At 40.6% G+C, this 19,461-nt stretch overlaps 1 pseudogene; it reads right to left on the reverse strand.

Moving 5' to 3' along the window:
- LOC112395841 (phosphate carrier protein, mitochondrial pseudogene) overlaps window positions 1-9,197 on the reverse strand; it is a 92,490-nt pseudogene extending 83,293 nt beyond the window's left edge.
- Between the last annotated feature and the right edge of the window lie 10,264 nt (window positions 9,198-19,461).

A 19,461-nucleotide genomic window follows, 5' to 3' on the forward strand; every position in this document is an offset into this window, starting at 1 on the left:
TCATATCTCATTATCCATGGACCGCCACTGTCCAGATTCCTGGTTTTGAGACTTCATTATGGATTAGTCACTTTTAGAAAGTTTTTCTGGCACTTTCAGTAATAAATCCCTTGTGATATGATCTATAGTAGCTCTGTCTCAGAGCAATTTCCAAGCTAAAGGAAGTAATGTGACAACAAAACTGTCTGGGGGCAGGCAAATCTGGTTTGAATCCTGGTTTTGTCACTATGGTTTTACCTTACTTTGAGCCTCAGTTGCCTCCTTTGTGAAAAAAGGAAAAGAATATAAGGGCAAACCCTGGTTGCCTACCCAACAGCCATTTACCTCCTCTTCCTTGCTAACGACAACGACAACAGAAAATCTTGGATTTGCTCAGGACTCCACGTGCCTAATCCCCGCAGATGTGTCACATTAATCTAAGTCCTCCGTTCTTGTTGTCAGTGATTGGTTTATAGGGGCTACAAGAAAGCATGTGACCTAATTCTGGCCTATGAGGCCAAAGGGGAAGTCAGTCAGAAGCTTGTGAGAAAGATTTTTCTCTCTGATAAGAGAGACACGTGAAGAGAAAGCCCATCTGCCTTTGCCTTCCTTGCTTCCTGATCTGGATGCTGTTGCGGAGACGTGATATTTGGTACGGTGGCAGCCATCTCTTGAACACAAGGGGAAACATCACGGACACACTACAGATGGCAGAGAAGAAGGACCGAGAGTGCCTAGGTCCCTGGGGACAACACTGATCTACTGAACCAACCTTGGTCCGCCTGTCTCCAGATTTCTTGTTAAAAATCAATGTCTTTATGGTTTAACCTGTTGTGTAATAGATTTTGTGTTGTTTGCAGCCAAAAAAAAAAAACAACCTAACTTATACAAGTAACAAACTCACAAAATTTTTGTAAATAAATGATACACTGTATGTAAAGTTCTTAGCACAACGCTTGGTACAGTAAATGGTTGCTATAAATATTAGTAACAGCATTTATCAGATATAGGTAACGATCTAAAAAAGCAAAAGTTTCAAAATACAACACAGATGAATAAGATGAATGATAACTGATTTAGTGCAACCAAAAAGCTTTATATTCTTGGTAAGAGTCGGGGAGACATTAAGGTATGAGAAAATGATGACAGTGACAAATCCTCGTATCTGGCAGTAGGATGTAGCTACAGCCAGAATTCGAGCACTACTGGAGATGAAGGGACCGTGGTTCTTTGCCAGGTCTCCATCCATCCTCTTAAAAACGGACAATCACCCTGTCAGCAGCTCCGATTCCTGTCTGAAGCCTGACAATTACGTGTATTTGTGACAATTACGTGAATTAACCAGCCTTGCAAAGGGGCAGAGTTCTTTCAACTCACAGAATCTCTTTCCAGAATACCAAGTTTTACTAGTATTTTCTGAAAACACGTTTTATGTCTTTATGGCAGGAAAGATAGAAATACTGATATACATATATTAAAAATATAATAATTTAGAAATATCATTTCCTTAGAAATAGCCTACCATTTTGGAGCACTGTGGTAACTCACAGGACTACCTATAGATTAGACATGAAATCACCAATTTTTGAAACAACCTACTAGAACACAAAGTAAAAATACAGTAAAATAACATGCGAAAGTACCTGGCTAACAGAGGTAATATCATATAGCAGATACTCAATAAATAATCTTAGAGTAAACCAGATATTTTCCTTCCCTCTATGTTTTAGTAGAGGCAAATGACAAGATTTCAAACTAACACTGAGGATTAAACACACGCACACGCATACTCACATCCATGTCCATTTATGTCTAGAGTCTGTGTACATCCATCCACAAAAGCCCTACGCCTGCTAGAGCTATTCAACAAGCATTGATTTTCATAGCTGATGGCCCAGGAGGCTTTACAAAGCTTTGTGCAGAGGCTTTACAAAAAATTATTTACAAAATAATCCTTAAATTATTCATCATATTCAGTACATTATAAAAGAGAAATTAATCAAGGATTATAAACAAAAGGGGATTTTAAACCACCAATTCCTGAATGTTTCTGGTTAACTGAGGTTTTCTTGGACACTATACACACACCTGCTTTTCTCAAAATCCATCTGTTCCCCTTTCTTCCTTACCATAGAGGGCAAAATTGTTGGTGGCTCAACACCTTACATTGTGAGATGATTCTCCAAAATTAATCATCTCTGTGTCACTAGAAACCAAGAGATTTTTCATTCCTTAGAGGCAATTTCCAGCCTTCACAACATGGTGGATTTTTTCCTACTCATTTATATGGAATTTAACACGTCACAGACAGCAGCTTACATTTGGAGCTGTAGTCTTCACTTGATTGAGGAAGATAGAGGTAAGGGCTGTACTTTAAGGAAGAAATAGATATTTAAGGTGCATTTTATAGTCTCATGATATTTTTATAACAGCTTTATTGAGATATAATTCACATAGCATGAAATCCACCCTTTTAAAGTGTGGAACTCAACAGCTTTTACTATACTCACGAAATAGCACAGCCATCACCACTAATTCCACAACACTTGCATCCCTCCAAAAAGAAATCCCGTACCCATTATCAGTCACTCTCATTCCTCCCTTCCATCCCTCAACTCCCACTCCAGCCCCTGGCAACCACTAACCTACTTTCTGTGGGTTTGCCTAATCTGGACATTTCATATAAATGGAATCATACAACATGTGGCTGTGTCTAGCTTCTTAGCATAAAGATTTCAAGGTTCACCCATGTTGTAGCACATATTTTATTCCTTCGCTTCTTTTTATGGCAAATGGTACTTTATTCTCTTTTTATGGTGCAAATATTTCATTGTATGGATATACAACATTTTTATCCATTCATCAGTTGATGGACATTTGGGTTGTTTCCACTTTGGGGCTATTATGCATAAAGCAGCACATGATAGCTTTTTTTATGGAGATGAGATTCATTTAACACACAACCATTTAAAAGTATACAATTAAGTGGCATTTAATTTTTCACAATGTCCAACCACCACTTTTCTCCACTTTCAAAACTCTTTTATCACCCAGGGGAAAATACTTCATATCCATTAAACAAGCACTTTCCATTCCCTTCACCCCGGCCCCAGGTAATCACTAATCTGCTTTCTGTTTCTATGGACTTGCCTATTTTGACATATTATATAAAAGGAATCATACAATATGTGACCTTTGGTGTCTGGCTTCTTTCTTATCCAAGTTGTAGCATGTATCAGTACTTCGTTCCTTTTTATGGTTGAATAATGTTCCATTGCCTGCATATATCATAATCTGTTTATCTCTTCAACCACTGATGGACATCTGGGTTGTTTCCGCCTTTTGGCTTCTCATGGTATTTTAACATTTCACTTGTCATCATCCTAGTCCAGGGTACCATTCTCTCACCTGGACTGCAGCAGGAACATTTTTTTTTTTAATTAATTAATTTATTTTTGGCTGTGTTGGGTCTTCAGTGCTGCACGTGGGCTTTCTCTAGTTGTGGCGAGCGGGCGCTACTCTTCATTGTGGTGCTCGGGCTTCTTATTGCTGTGGCTTCTCTTGCTGTGGAGCGCGGGCTCTAGGTATGTGGGCTTCAGTAGTTGTGGCACGCAGGCTCAGTAGTTGTGGCTCGTGGGCTCTAGAGCGCAGGCTCAGTAGTTGAGGTGCACAGGCTTAGTTGCTCCACCGCATGTGGGATCTTCCCGGACCAGGGCTTGAACCCACGTCCCCTGCACTGGCAGGCGGACTCCTAACCACTGGGCCACCAGGGAAGTCCCCAGCAAGAACATTTTAACTAACCTCTCTCCCTCTGCTCCATTTCTCTCCAGACAGCAAATTGAAGGTCATTTCATGCTCATAGTCCTTCGGGGGTTTTCCAATGGCTCTAAGAACACTCTAAGTTCGAATCTTCAACAAGAACTACAGAGCTTGCAGCGAATGTCTTCCTGTCTACTTTTCCTATTTCACTTCACATCACGCTGTCTGCAACTGAAGGGCTCCAGCCAAAGTGAAGTCTTAGTTTCTCAAAACCATCAGTCCTTCTCTTTCTTCAGGGGAAATGCACATACTGTGCTGTGTATCTTCTCTTTGCTGGTCTACCTCCTACTTATCCTCTAGGTATCATCTCAAATGTCACTTAGATGTACGATCTTACAACACCCTACACTTCTTTGCAGCATTTGCACAACTGTAAATTTTTTCCACTAGACTTTAAGCTCCACAAGGGCAAAGACCGCGTGTTGTGCTCCTCATGAGAACTCTTCTGCCTAGAACAATGCTTGGCACGTGGTAGATGTTGATCAACAGTGTTACAGACTGGGGTATGGGCAGAATTAGCAACTTGCCTCTAAAATTTTGGATACTCTATAACTGAAGGTCTCAAAATATGCTAACTAAAATGGACACACGTACAAACAAATCTTAGTTATAATTACATTGTTAGCATCCTCTCTACTCACTGACCCATCCAAATAATAGCATTCAGTAAAACAAGACAAAGCTTTATAAATAATAATAAAATTTAAATTTCCTTTCAAATAGTTCTTTGCTCATGATTAAAAAAATAATTGATCTTTAAGACCACATAAAACAAGCATACTTTAATTGAATGGTTGCCTATCAAAATGTGATCTTCTGACTTCAGAAAATTATGCTTGCCTTTGAAAGGATCTAAAGAAAAACTTTCTAAAGACACACTTGTACAGCAAGGAAAAATACTCATAACATTAATACTCTGACTCTCTCCAATCTTTATCAGTGTGGTTTAACATGTAAATATGGCCTTTGTTTTTCAAGATTTTACCTACTCTCTTTATTTACTTCTCAAAAGACAGATCAATGGACAAGATTACAGCTTCCTATCATGAAATTAATCTCAAATACTTGAAAAAGCTACTTTTAATCACCACCTGGGGGAAAAGAGAAATAGCCCAAGCTAGCTTTTTTAGCTGTAGGAACTAAAGCTTAGAGGAAAAAATTAGAGAATGTGATAGGGTAAAGCCTCTTGTTGAAACTGCAGTACCACAAATTTTTAAAAAATGAAAATCACTGTTTTTATGATCATCAGTCCCTTCAAGTTAGGGATGAGGCACTGACCTCGTGCCGGAAATAATTTAAATATTAAATTAAATGTATTTAAGTATTTTGCAGTTTGATCACTTCTAAGTTATTACACAATAGGTTTTTCACAATTGAGACACATCACAAACTTTCCATTAGTGCAAAATTAGTAAAGTTTTATAGTATATACAAACAGAAGATTTGAAAAATATATTTTTTGAGGTATTAGAAAAAGGAATTTATGAAAAGTATAGTCATTGGTTATGTCAAGGTGCTGAGCTAGAGGGATGAAGAAAATGTGGACTCTGATTCAGACTGTATCAATTATTTGCTTTATGAGCGAGTTACCTAGCTTCTGAGTCTGTTTCTTTACATATAAAATGGACTACTTCAAAGATTGAGATTGCATGAAAACGAATATAAAATGTCTAACAATACCAGACATAATCTATGGCTTTTCTAATTCTAACAGATATGCATGATTTCACAGAGTGGTAATTACAGACAAGGTAAAACACTGAATAGAAGTTTAAATTGTTCCAAAGGAATAGTAACTAGAAAAAGCACCTCATGACTCTGAACTCACATTATCTTTCTTAAATTATGTTTTATTCTTTATTGTTAGCTACCATGGTCCCTATTTATTCAGACATTTGTAAACTACCATGAACAAAAAAAGGCAAATAGAAATCTAGGGACTGGGACTTCCCTGGTGGCGCACTGGTTAAGAATCTGCCTGCCAATGCAGGGGACATGGGTTCTAGCCCTGGTCCGGGAAGATGCCACATGCCACGGAGCAGCTAAGCCCATGCGCCACAACTACTGAGCCTGTACGCCACCTACTGAAGCCCGCGCGCCTAGAGCCGGTGCTCCACAACAAGGGCAGCAAGAGAAGCCACCGCAACGAGAAGCCCGCGCACCACAATAAAGGGTAGCCCCCACTCGCCACAACTATAGAAAGCCCGTGCGTAGCAACGAAGACCCAACACAGCCAAAAGTAAATAAATAAATTAAAAAAAAAAAAATCTAGGGACTGAATATGAAAACTCTGACCCAAACTAAGTAAATCCATCCTCTCAACCATGTCCATAACAGTAAGAATCATGCCAAACAGTTCTCCTTAGATTATACTTGTCTAAACATACACATTGTATATTACAGAAATTATCTGGTGTTGTCAACAGAACAATCATGAAATACCACAGACCAGAATAATCGGTCTCCCACTTTCTTAAAACTCCATAGATTTTGTAGCAATTCCTTAAATTACATTACATTAGAAAGCAATTTACTTAATAAATTATTGACCAAAGAAACTTCCTACAAACATTTTACACTAGTCAAAAATATGTTTTAAAACTTTGCAAGAATGAAACTGCACAATTTATTTCCTCAAAATTTATCATTCTCCTTCCTTGAGAACTTTTCTTTTCCACAAACCTGGACACTAACTTCCTAGGGAAAGTGAAAGTGTCTTAAAAATACATAATGACCTGTCTCCTGCATCCTCCCTAACAAAATAGGAGCACTAAATATAAATTTCATTGCATCTCATTCACAAGTTCTGACTTTTTTCCTCCAAGCTCTTTATTATCCAGTCAAGACGTTCAAACATACTTAGACACTTTTTTTCTGTTAACCACTAAACAGTTACTATTACATAGTTAAAACATTAACATATCCTAAGTTTGTGGGTTTTTTTTTTTTTTTTTTTTTTTTTATCAACCACTGCGCCACCAGAGAAGCCCAAGTTTGTGGTTTTTAATACAAGTTGTTAGGGCAATTGTGTAACATTTTGGTAAATCATATCAAATATCATATGAAGTTTATTTCTTATTCACATTCTACAAACATCTCTAATTCACAGAATTTCACTAATTTTATCGTTTCCCCAGTCAGAGATGTGAAGGCTACAGAAAACTGAAAACGTGCCTTATAACTTCAATAAATTTTATGAACCTCAACCACTGTAAAGATCAATGAAACATCTACCACATTAAATGAATGACATTTGTTACATTAAAAGTGAGGTTTTTTCCTTTCAAAATCCATTCTTTAATATTTAACCAAAATTTGTTGGAATTTGTAGGGTTGTGTGTGTGTGTGTTTAAATGTCAGGGTGGTATGATTTTCTTTGGATGTATGGCTGTTGAAAGCTGAGTTGTACAAAAGAAATCTTTAGAGAACAGAGACTTTTCTTTACATACTTATTCCCAGAGCCTGCCCTTCATCTCGTTTTGGTTTTCCACATTGATCCAATTGTAGCACTTCCTGGAGCGAGCTAGGTTCTAATCAGCAACATCAGGAAGAGAATAGGACAAAGCCAAATGAGAAAATGCAGATTTCATGTCATGCTCTTTGAAAACAGTGGATGCTTTCTAAGCTATCAGGCAACGTAAGTCACAATTTAACGTTTAATAATTTTTACCTGTAATGGACATGAGCAGGAAATATGGAATGGGTCCTTTATCTATTCAATAGGTGCACGATTTCTACTGAGACGAGCACCATGTAGCAGAATTTTACTTTGCTCTCTGTCCCACATAGTCGTGCTGACCGTAAACCCTCATTAGTAGGCTATTCAGTAGTGATGTTTGGATAATCTCCACCTAATGGTGAATCAAAGAAGATGCAATCTAGAGGAGGCACGAAATCACCTAACGTTACTTCCTGTTAAGAATTTTTTCCTTATGATTGTGGAAAAGCTATTGAGTTAAAGCAACCATGCCGACTCCCCAAAGATAATGGTTCAAACCGCCAAAAGAAACGGTTGCAATTCTCTTGGATTGCCAGAAAGAAGGAATCAATCACTTAAAGAAAAGTCGGTCTGCACGTTAGGTCACCTCTCCACAAACGTTAACATTCCTACACACTAGTGTTGTTTGAATGCAATCCCGCACCCAATCGAAATACTGGCCAACGGTGTCCACAGGAGTCGTCCAATCCACGCCTACTTCGCTTCTTTAGGGATTCGGGTGTTTGAGGGACCGGAGGGCGAGGCAGCTTGAAACAGACCTTGACCGAGTCACAGATGAACCACTGCAGCGCGGTCAGGGTGCCAGTCATGATGATCCGGGCGAACAGGCCCTTCAACACGGCCCCGAACCCCAGGTTGCGGAGAATCTCAAAGGCCGTGCTGCTGCCTTTCTCCTTGTTCAGAACGGACATGAGGGAATCGGCCGGGTGGGCCACGACGGCGCAGAAGACGCCAGCTATGTAGCCGGCCGCGAAGGTCACGGCCAGCTGCTCAGCTTTGGTGTACTGGCTCTGCGGCTTGGGCACCACGTACTTGGAGAGCGCCTCGACGGTGTGCTCGAAGCAGGCGAACTTCATCATGGTGTAGGGGATCTGCCGCATCCAGCGCGGCGCCGCGCCTTTGTAGAAGGCCCACCGGCCCTCCTCACCGTACATCCTGGGGGCCGCGGCCCGAGGCGGCCAGGTACAGGCTGCTTCTCCACTCGTAGCCCTTCTCCTGGCCCAGGAGCTGCGCTTAGCGGATCTACACGGAAGACGTCGTATAGGCCGAACTTGAAGAGGCCCTGCAGGGAGTAGCCCAGGAAGGTTGGGGCCCAGGCTCGGGCCAGGCCGCGCAGCCCGTAGTTCCGCACCGTCACGCCGAAGCCACTCAGGATGCCCTTGTACTTGCCGGGGTCCACCTGCATGCGGCACTTTACCAGGTCCAGGGGCACAATGGCCGTGTGCGTCAGCCCGCAGCTCAGCATCCCGCCCAGGCCGCACAGCTGCAGGTACTTCGAGGAGCCGTACGCATAGCTGGGTTCCTCCGCAGCCGCCGCCCAGGACCTGCCCTTGAGTCAGCCCACGCTTCTCACCTGCAGGGTTCGGTAAATGCCAGCGTCACACATGGCCGAGCTCGGTCTAGTCACACACTCCCCTCAGCCGGAGCTCCTTCCTCCCTCAGGGGCCCCGGTGCATTGTGCATGCATCTGAGTTTACCCCCGAGAGCCCGCCAACCCAAAGGTCAGGGTGAGGGACAGGCCGGCCGGCGCCCACAGGGCTTCAGTTGCACTGTACCTGCACCTGTAACTCCCCCTACCATCGGCTGGGCTGCTTTGGGGTTGCAATCCCGCTCCTGAAATTTTAAGTAGGGGCATCACCCCGCCCCTCACCTCCAGGACCGCCCTTTGCCCCGCCCTCATGCCTTCGGGCGAATGGGCTTCTGATAACGGCAGGAATCCCGCCCTTCAGCCCTTCTTAGCCAATGGTCAGTGGCCCCTAGGTCTCACTTTCGCTGGTGGGTAAGGCTTTTCGTGCCTAGAGTGGCTTCTGTCCGGCTCAGCCGCTTAGTCTAATACAAAGATGCTAAAAAAGTAAATCAACAAGTACAAACATGAGTAAACACATGAATAGGCAAGTAAATAGATAAGGAGGTGAGGGAGAGGGCGAAGAGTCGCCATGCACGGTTGCTTTCCTGAAAGGCTTTTCTGGAGTCCTCACTCAACTGCCCGCTTATGGTAATGGTCATCTCCATGGCCACAGAGTGTTCTATGGAGGGAATGGGCAGAGAGAACCAGGAACCTGGCGTTGGAGGCCCAGTCCCTCAGCTTCCGGCCTTACCTAACATCCTTTTGCAGATGGATAGGATATCTCCCTCCAACACCCACACTCCACTCTTGTTTCCCTGCAAGAGTTGTGAAGGTTTAGGAAACATGGAGGTTCTCACTAAATTGAGAGAGGGTGCTGATTATTTTCATTCATTAGGTATTTTTTTCATTGACTACTGAATCCCTGCCATGATTCTGGAGTTTACGAAAGTCAGAAATCCTCTCTCCTCTTAGGGAGCTTGCAGTCTCATTGGCCTGGAAAATGAGAACTAAATGGCTCCACGTGTAAATAAGTAGCATATATTCATTCATTCACTCACTGTGTGCTGGCCCCTATGCAGGATTAGGGGTTTAGCAAAGAGCCAGACATATTCTTGCTTACGTCTAAACAAGGAGATTAAAAATTGGTATTGTGTGATAAGTATCATGACAGGAGTTTGAATAAAGTTCTGGATGAACAATTAGGGGCAACTAATTCTGCCTGATGAAATTTAAGAAGACTTCTCAGAGGTCTTGAAGGATGAGTAGGAGTCAGTTATATAAAGAAAAATGGAAAGATAATTCCAGGTTAGGGGAAACATGAGTGCATGACCCACTGAGGAGAGGTGAGTAATGTGGCATGGTGGAAACCAGCAAGGGTTGAGTCTGAGAAAAATAGAATTGGGTCAAATTAGGGAAAGCCTTAATACCTGTTCAGGACTTTGACTTTTATCATGTAGGGAGACCAGTGTTTCTCAGAAGTGTGATCCCATAGACCACCTGCATCAGAATCATCTGGAGAATTTCATTTAAAATCTCTGATCACACCCTAGACCCTCTGAATGAGAATCTGAGAGTAGGACTATGCAATTTTAATAAGCTCCCTTGGGTGGACTCTTCATGAAACTTCACTAAAGTTTGAAAGCCACAGAATGTAGATGATGGGAGGTCAAGAATTTTTTTTTAAGGTTCTCTGATTAGTAATTCAACACATATCCTGGATGTGTATACAACTCTGAAAATTCATCCAGCTGTACGTTGAAGATTAGTGCTCATTACACACTTTACACATGTTATATCATAATTATTTTTTTAAAAATTGGCTGGTATAAAATTCTAACCACGAACTAGGGATGATGGCCAGAGGGAAAGCAGAGGCAGATACAAGACTTCTCAATCAACAAGTCTTACTGAACTTGTTTCCTTATTGTAGCATTTTTTTAAAAAATTAATTTATTAATTAATTTATTTTTGGCTGCATTGGGTTTCCATTGCTGCCCGTGGGCTTTCTCTAGTTGTGGTGAGTGGAGGCTACTCTTCGTTGCGGTGCACAGGCTTCTCATTGCGGTGGCTTCTCTTGTTGCGGAGCACGGGCTCTAGGCTCACGGGCTTCAGTAGTTGTGGTGCACGGGCTTAGTTGCTCCGCGGCATGTGGGATCTTCCCGGCCCAGGGCTCAAACCCGTGTCCCCTGCATTGGCAGGCAGATTCTTAACCACTGTGCCACCAGGGAAGCCCCTACTGTAGTCCTATACCAATGTTAATTAATTAAACAAGGCCCTTAGACTGAGAGGACTTTAATGCTTCGGCAATTTATGTAAGGAAACCAAGCAGCTAGGCTGTTTGTGATTGGTTTTGATTTTCCAAATAAGGCAAACGCTTAAGCTATAACCAATCAAATAATTTTCTTGCTCTGCTTCAGCATCTCTATAAAGTCTTTCCCCTTGTTCCTGTCACCGGAGCACTTCTAAATACTTCCTGTTTGGTGCTGCTAAACGATGCTGATTAAGATCCACTTTTGTTGTAAAGCAATTATACTCTAATAAAGATGTTAAAAAAAAATCCACTTTTGCTCAAATAAACTCTTAGAATATTTAGTATGCCTCAATTTATCTTTTAACACCAGGAATTTCAGTATGAAAGAGAAGACTCTCTCCTTGAGTCATAAGAGAACAATGAAGTGTTAAAATATCCCATGCTGATGAAATCAGGGCTTCCCAAAGTATGTTCCTGAGGATATTGGCCCACTTGAAAAAGGTCAGTGGTCCAGCAAGTTCTAGGGGCATTTCGTACTAGAGCATTCATTCTCAACTGAGGTGATATTATCCCCCAAGGCGGTGAAAATTGGTTCTTAAGGGGCCAAAAAATCTTAGTACAGTGGTTTGAGACCTTCCAAAACTCAACTCTACCCAACAAAATCTTATTCCTTGTTATTTCATTTCCAGGTTGGGGGAGGAGAGCAGGGAGGGTCAGGGGGATAGAAAAAGGCCATTAGGGAAAGAAAGTCTAAAAAGGATGTGGGAAGGGAAGGCCAATAATGAATAAAAGCTTAAGGAACACTAGAGCTTCCTCTTGCAGATTCCCTTCTTAAAGAGACGTTCTATAGTAAAGAACTTTACTTTGTTAACTTAGGGTTCCCTAATCTTACTGGATCTCAGAAGCCCTTTTTTATATTATACCTATTCACATTTCACAGACATAGTCTTCCGTGGAGCATATTTGGGGAACTGCTGAACTCTATCCAAAAATGAAGTTTAGAGAAAAAAAGGAGTAAAGAGGACCAGAGTAATAATAGCAATTACCATTTACTTAGGCCTCTGTTTCCTAAAGGTGCAACTTGTATGTTTTGCTAACATGTAACACAGGTCACCAGTTATTTTGTGAAAACTGAGGTTAAATCAACTTATCTCATTCATATGAGATACTTGTTCTTTACCATTAAGATATTGCTAAATAAAATGTACAAGTTGAAGAAACCAATCTAGAAATCTTCAGGCCCAGAATTTTCTTAGACAATTCTTAGTTCAATAACTAAGCCATAAAGTCAGAAACAACTGGAAGTAGCCTATAAAAATATTTTGGCATTACAGAGCACAAAAACCACCACTATTAAGTTTATCTCCTTGGTACTTACGTAACGTAGGGCAACATTTCTGTCTTGAAATCATTATTACACTTTTGCTGTATTCTCCCTGCTAACTTGAGTTGAACAGTAGACCTTTCCACAGGGCCATATGTAGACTTTTATGTTTTCTTATTTGTTATACTTAAAGAGAAGAAAGTTAAAATGTGCTCATTCATTCAACAGAATTTTACTAAACTTCTATTATGTGCCAGGCATATTTTGAATTCATATACCAAAGCAGAGCTAATAATCTACATTGCCCTCAGACAGAATTTTCATGAGCTCTAAAACAGAATCACAGAGTTCCCAGATAAAACAGCAAACACTTCTCAAGTACCTGCTCTTTTCTAGGTGATGTAAATATCTCTAATCCTTACAACAACTGTACAAGATAGATATTCTTCCCATTTTATAAATATAAATGGCGGACACTGTTGTCTACCCAAAAACCAATTGCCTATTCCTCTTTGCTACAGAATCTCTGTTTGTTCAGGTATCTAGCAGATATCCTGTGATCTCTACATCATATTTGCTCACTTTCTTCTCATGACATTTTAACTTGCAGGTAGGGTATTTGATTTTTGGCCGTAAATACTTATGCCCATTGATGGTTTCTCTGCTCCAGTTACACAAGTATATATCTGTGCATGATGTCCTTACCCCTATGTCCATGTGTTTGTGTATGTCTTTCCACTTTCTTCTGCCAGTTCATGTCATTTTTCAGAATCAGAGGCAAAGTATGTATGTCAGAAAACTTTCCTTTATTAACCTACCTCCTTTGTGTTTTTCTGGTAATTACAGCTTAGTTTGCCAGACATTCATTTGTATTTAATCTGGACTGGTAAATTGCCATTTTAAAAAACTGTAAAGGAAATACTTCAGATGAGACTGTAAGAACACAGCTTACTTTGTTTATGTTTCAGGTCATGATTCGGTGTTCTATCCAGTCTCCATGGGCATTGGCCCACTCACTTATCGGTGAGAGCGAACTGGAGTAGTTGCTTGAGTTATTTTCTTAGCTTTAACATATACAATGAACTTAAGCAGGTAACTTCATCCCCCATCGTAAATCTCTATATCCATCATAAACATTTAGAGAATACAATTTTTGGTATGTCATTTTTAAAAAAAGCACATGAAGGACATTGAAATTAATAAATTTAAGTTCTTAGGAACTGAATGGGAAGGGGAATTCAATGTTTATTAAGCACACTATGTACAGTGGAAAAAGTCACATGCTTTGGGCAGAAATAAATTCTGAGTTCACCTTTTTTTCTAGCTGTGTGACTTTAGACAAGTTATTTAGCCCCTTTCTGAGCTCCAATTTATGTATGTATTTTTGACATCTGTAATCAGAACTAATTATAACCTTTTAGAGTTCTTATAAGAAGAGAGTATGCACACAAAACATCTAGCCCAGTGACCTGTGCATTAATGAGCATCCCATGAATATCAATTCTGTTACCTGTCCCCCTTTTCTGGTCCTCCTTAATCCTCTCAGAACCCATGTTTCTGTGATGCCATAGTCTCTGCTCTTTCCCCTCCACTTGAGTGGATGATTTATTCTGTCAACTAAATTCCAACTGACTTAGACGGTTTAGGACAGGAACTGAAGAAATTCTAAGTGACAGAAGTGTGAACTTCTTTGACAATGCCCCAGGACATGTCATGGCATAAAACAAGTGGGACAGAGGTTGCTCTCCTGTGGCACAGCAGAGGGGGCCACAGAGAGGAACAGGACAGACAACTGGGTGGCCTTTTTCCTTTTCCAAAGTGACTCTTCCAGCCTAGTGCCTTATTCAACTGAATTCTAGCTAGGTCTGCCACCTCATCCCAGTTTGTCCCAGACTTTCCTGGTTGTAGCACTGAAAGTCCAGTGTCCCTGGAACCCTCTCAGTCTCAGGCAAATCAGGACAGTTGGTCACTGTACTTACAGGAGTCTGAGCTGTGCTGGTGGCTTCCAGCCACTACCAGTGTGCTGTGGCATAAGAATCACTGGCTTTGGAGCCAGGCAGCCCTGGGCCCAAATCCTGGCTCGTTGTAACTCTAGCTATGAATCTTATAAAAGTTATCTTTCTTGAACCGCAGTTTCTAGATCTGTAAACTTCATCCTATTCTTTCCTGAATTTGTAATGAACTTCCTATTATTACTAAATTAAATGATAGCACAGTGCTTGCAATGTTATAGGCCCTCAGTGAATGTTAGTTCTTTCCTTCCTGACTTCCACATACTTAAGAGGGTTTCATTATCCCCTGGGATACCACGTCTCTAAAAATCCCTGATTCAAGGAAGTGAGGTGGCCCATTGGACAGCAGGGGGCACTGTTGCCACTATTCCACTCTTTCTACCCGCTGCTCTGCATTCCCCCCATCCTCACACCAAAGCAATGAAGCTTTAGTAAACCACTGATCAAAGATGGCTAAACTCTAAACCCACACTTGGTTTTAACTTATCTAAATGTGTCCCACATGCCTGCAATAATGTTCAGGGTGTATCTGGACCATTTTAAATCTTGTACATTTAATTTATAATCCTCCTCTCTCCAGGAGGTTTGTGATGTGCCAGGGGGTCAAATGTTTATTCTTAGAATTATTTAACCCCAATCAACTAATTATTCTAAAGAATTGTATACTTTTTCCCCTTTTTTTGCTTGACCAGATTGGAAACAATGACAGGCATTTAACTGAGATTTATTTGCAAAACTCTGTCAGATTGGGAATTACGGAGTTCTTTAAATTGTCTCTTAACATAAATATTTCTGATTTATCTGGCAAGTTAAAGGGGGAAAAGCAACAATCTCCAGACTCATTAAACTCAGTCTAACCATGTTTAAAGAGAATGTTGTGGGAGGTAAAAATCCCTATATGTTTGGATGAAAATCGCTCATGACAGATCTTCATGCCTTTTTGTTGTTTGTTTAAGGAAGTACTTGTGTGAAGCAACGTTAGTGCTCCTAGTGGGAATAACTGTTTACCTGTGGTGGGTTCTGGAGAGGGAAGTACATACATCAAGTACTTTTTAAATTTCCAGAGTTCTTAACAATATTAAATCTCCAAAGAACTCCACTGATCAAGCAGCATGTACATAATCTACCTGTGCCCTTCAATAGGAATCTTAGGAGAATCTGATGGACTATGTCTCACAGTAATGGTGTAACCTTAGTATATAATGACACCTTTCTTTCTCTCCGAGTTTACACAGCAATTTATTGGTAATTTATAGCTAAGAAGATAAATATGAAAATATTCCTATGAAAATAACATCAATGCACCTGCAGATTCAAAATGCAAACTAGAGCTTTATTAGACTCTTCTAGCTAACGTATTCTAGTAGTCAGATAAATATTTCCAATTGTAAAGCATGAGCGTTTTGATCCCGAAATGACAAGGAGTACATTCAAGTTAGTGAAGGTAATGTAGCCAACATGAGGAAGGAATGTATGAAAGCGGCGTGCTCCTCATGACAATGGCCAAACAGCTTGAATTTGAGCTGCTGTTGAAAACCTGGTCTTCAGAAGTGGAAGGAGGATTGAGCGGACAAATCTCTCTTTCAGAGCTGTCCAATAGAAATATGTGAGACATATATGTAATTTAAAATTTTTTGGTAGCCACATTAAAAAAGTTAAAAAAAACACATTAAAAAAAAAGTTACCTCAATACATCCAAAACAATCATTATTTCAATATATAAACAATTATTAATGATACTTACATTCTTTTTTTCATACTATGTCTTTGAAATCTGGTGTGTATTTTATTTTCGGCATATCTTAATTTGGACTAGCCACCCTTCAAGTGCTCAATAACCACATGGGGTCATAGCTATGGTACTGGACAGCTTGGGTTTAATCTATGCTTGGAGAGCCTGACACCACAAAAAGGGTGTGCAGCTGAATCGAATCTTCTGGTTAGAGGTAGCCTTGGGTAAGCCAGAGGTACTACGTCTCTCTCCTCATTCTCCATTCCCTTGCCCCTTCCTCTTTCTTGACATCACATAATGCACGCTAACCACGTGCCATATACTGGTTGCCGTGCTGGACATTCTAAGTGCCTTATCTCATGAATCCTGCAAGAATCAGAGATCTTACTTTATAGTTAAAGTAAATGAAATAACTAAATGATGGTACTATAGTGTAGTGGCTAAGATACAGACTTGGAGGCTATTCATACACATTTCTGACACTTCCTGTATACCTTGGGTAAGAAATTTCTTCATTTCTCTAAGCTTCAGTTTTATCATTTGTCAAATGGACAAAATAAATGTACCTCCCTTATAGATGTTGTTCTGTGGTTTAAATGAGGCCACATTTTGCACTTTACGTTTTGCATTGCCTGCAAAGCTGTAAGCATGCATTAAATCTTAATATCATTAAATGGGATAAATGTGGGACACTTCGGAATTTGCAGCAATTATACAAACATTACTACCGCTACTACTACTGAGGTGCAAAGAAGTTAAATGACAACCAAAGTAACACAGCTAATAAGTAATGATCAGGTTCTCAACCCAGTTTGCCTGTCTCTAGAGCAGTATTTCTTGCCATCTGTTTACAGTTATAACATGGACTGAATTTGTACTGACGTTATACATAAAATGAAAAGGTCTTTTGAAAGATAAATTCCTGATGTCTGCTTGCTGTTCTCATAGAAGCAGAATTCAGGGAAAAATACTGGGTGTTTTGTGTTTTTTTTTTTTTTTTGATAAATAAGAATTTACTGTTTTAAGAAACTAGACAAGGACCATACATAGAGAAAGGAAGATTAAATTTTTCTTTGTTCTTTTTTTCTCTCTTTTTTGAAAAATTGAAGTATAGTTGATTTACAATGTTGTGCTAGTTTCTGGTGTATCCTTTGTTCCTTTTTACTCTGATTTTACTAGGGAACAGTATCCTGCATATATTGGCATTAAATTCACGCATGTTGCATTAAAACAAATCTGCATTTTAACAAAGGACAGAGATATTAAAGCTACTAGCCACTTTTAATACTGTACTTACAGGGACATGTCACCCTTTAAGACAAAATTTCTTGAAATTTATGGAAATTGGACAGTACTATCAAAAGTACAGGTGATCAGTTATATATACTGTGAAAGTTTCTGTGTGTGTAAAAATACTTTTTTTCCATCAAATTAGCAAAGTAAAAACCAAACAAATGTCAGGGCTATTGAGCCTAACTCAGCCAGCAATGCCGCTGTGAGCATGCCCTCTGCCCAGATGCTGTGATTCTTATCTGCTCCACAGAATTGTTTGTTCCAGTCTTTATCTACACAATCTCTTCAACTGCTTTCTGTTTGATTTCATCTCATTTTTCTTTTCTCTCACTCCTTTGTCTTCCATCACTGCTGCTTTGGTGCTTCGTCTGTTTAAGATTCCTAGGAGAAGTCATATGAATCGGTCAGGGACCCAGGGTTAGGAGGAACAACCCTGCCTAGCACAGTGCTAGCACAGGGCCATGACTGGCCTCAAGTGTGTGCCCCACCTGGAACAACTGCCCCAAAGAAAACCCCACTCAGCTCTATTTTAATCTTGCAATACCTATGTGAGTCCTAGTTACTTATTGTTCCACCCTCTGAAAGAAAAACCAAGGACAGAGACTAGATGTCTGGATATGTGGGTTCTAGTGTGGCCTGGTTCTGCCATGTCATTTCCACTCCTTAGTCTTAGATAGTGATTCTGAACCGAACTTGGGTCTGCTCACCTGCTGGGCAGCAGAGCCAGTTTACTGGTGAAGGAAAGTACGGTGTTTCTTTATAGGGTGACAAGCAAGGAGTACAGGCAGCTCATGCTCAAAAGACCTGGACTCCCCGATGGCTTTCAGGGAAGGGCTTTTAGAGGCAACATTTGGGGCGAGGGTTGCAGGGGGATGACTTTCTTCTGATTGGTTGGTGGTGAGGTAACAGGGTGGTGTTTCAGGAATCTTAACCATTAACTTTCTGATTCCAACCAGTCCGGGGTCAGGTGTTCCTGCTCAGCTTGTGATCACCATCCTCCACTCGGGTGGGGGGGTCTTAGTTCCAGTTACTACAGAATAACTCCAAGATACGTGTCAGATTGTTGCATGTACCCCTTGAGGAGGAACTAGGACTCTGTTTTCCTGCTGAACTATTGTTTCGTGACAGCTTTTCCTTTGTTTCTGCATTCCCTCACTTTCCTAATTAGTAACTGTTGCATCTGTTCTTTGGAACTCTGGGAAGGCCTAGGAGACTATAAAGCCTTTTTCTTTATAAGAAATGGGAGACATGGAGGGGCTATTGTACCCAGGAGGGCCCTGCAGGGTCCTGCTCAGTTTCAAAAGTGACAGCTATAGTTTCCTCTAAGGACTTCCTCCACATGGCTACTGCTCAACCTCTCCATCTCTTCTCCCTGTGTTTGCTTAGAAGAAATATTGAGCTAGCAGATATATGGTTAAGAACATGGACTTTGAGGATACATTTCCTGGTTCTGAATCATGGCTCTGTCACTTCATGGCTGAAAACCTTGGGCAAGATACCTAACTTCTGTAGGCTGCAGTTTCATCATGTGTAAATTGGGGCTGAAAATAATAGTACCTACCTTAGAGAGTTGTTTTGAGTATTATATGAATATAAACACATAAAGGGCTTAATAGTTACTGGCACATACAAACACTTAGTAAGTGCTAGTAGGTATTATTACTGTTATGAAACCATCAGGGATAAGGGGTAAGCTCAAGGAACCAAAGTTGATCCTCAGATTCTGCTTGTCGGGAGAGCAGTCCTGTTCACTCTGGCCTTTCTGTTTTGTATGATGTTTGGTAAAAGTTGGTGGATTCAAGTTGATTTACTGTGCCGGTGAGAAAGGAGATGACTCTGACATTGGCAGGAGAGGGAGGTAAGATTCATTTGTACATTCAACAAATATTTACTGAATGTCTATATTGAGCTAGACATAAAGAAAAGTAAGATAGTCACATCCGTTACAGAACTCTCAAAAATCAAGGCAAGAAAAGCTAGAGAGG

The sequence above is a fragment of the Neophocaena asiaeorientalis genome, unplaced genomic scaffold, assembly GCF_003031525.2.
Source record: "Neophocaena asiaeorientalis asiaeorientalis breed wild unplaced genomic scaffold, Neophocaena_asiaeorientalis_V1.1 scaffold138, whole genome shotgun sequence".
In the NCBI taxonomy this organism is placed as follows: Eukaryota; Metazoa; Chordata; class Mammalia; order Artiodactyla; family Phocoenidae; genus Neophocaena; species Neophocaena asiaeorientalis.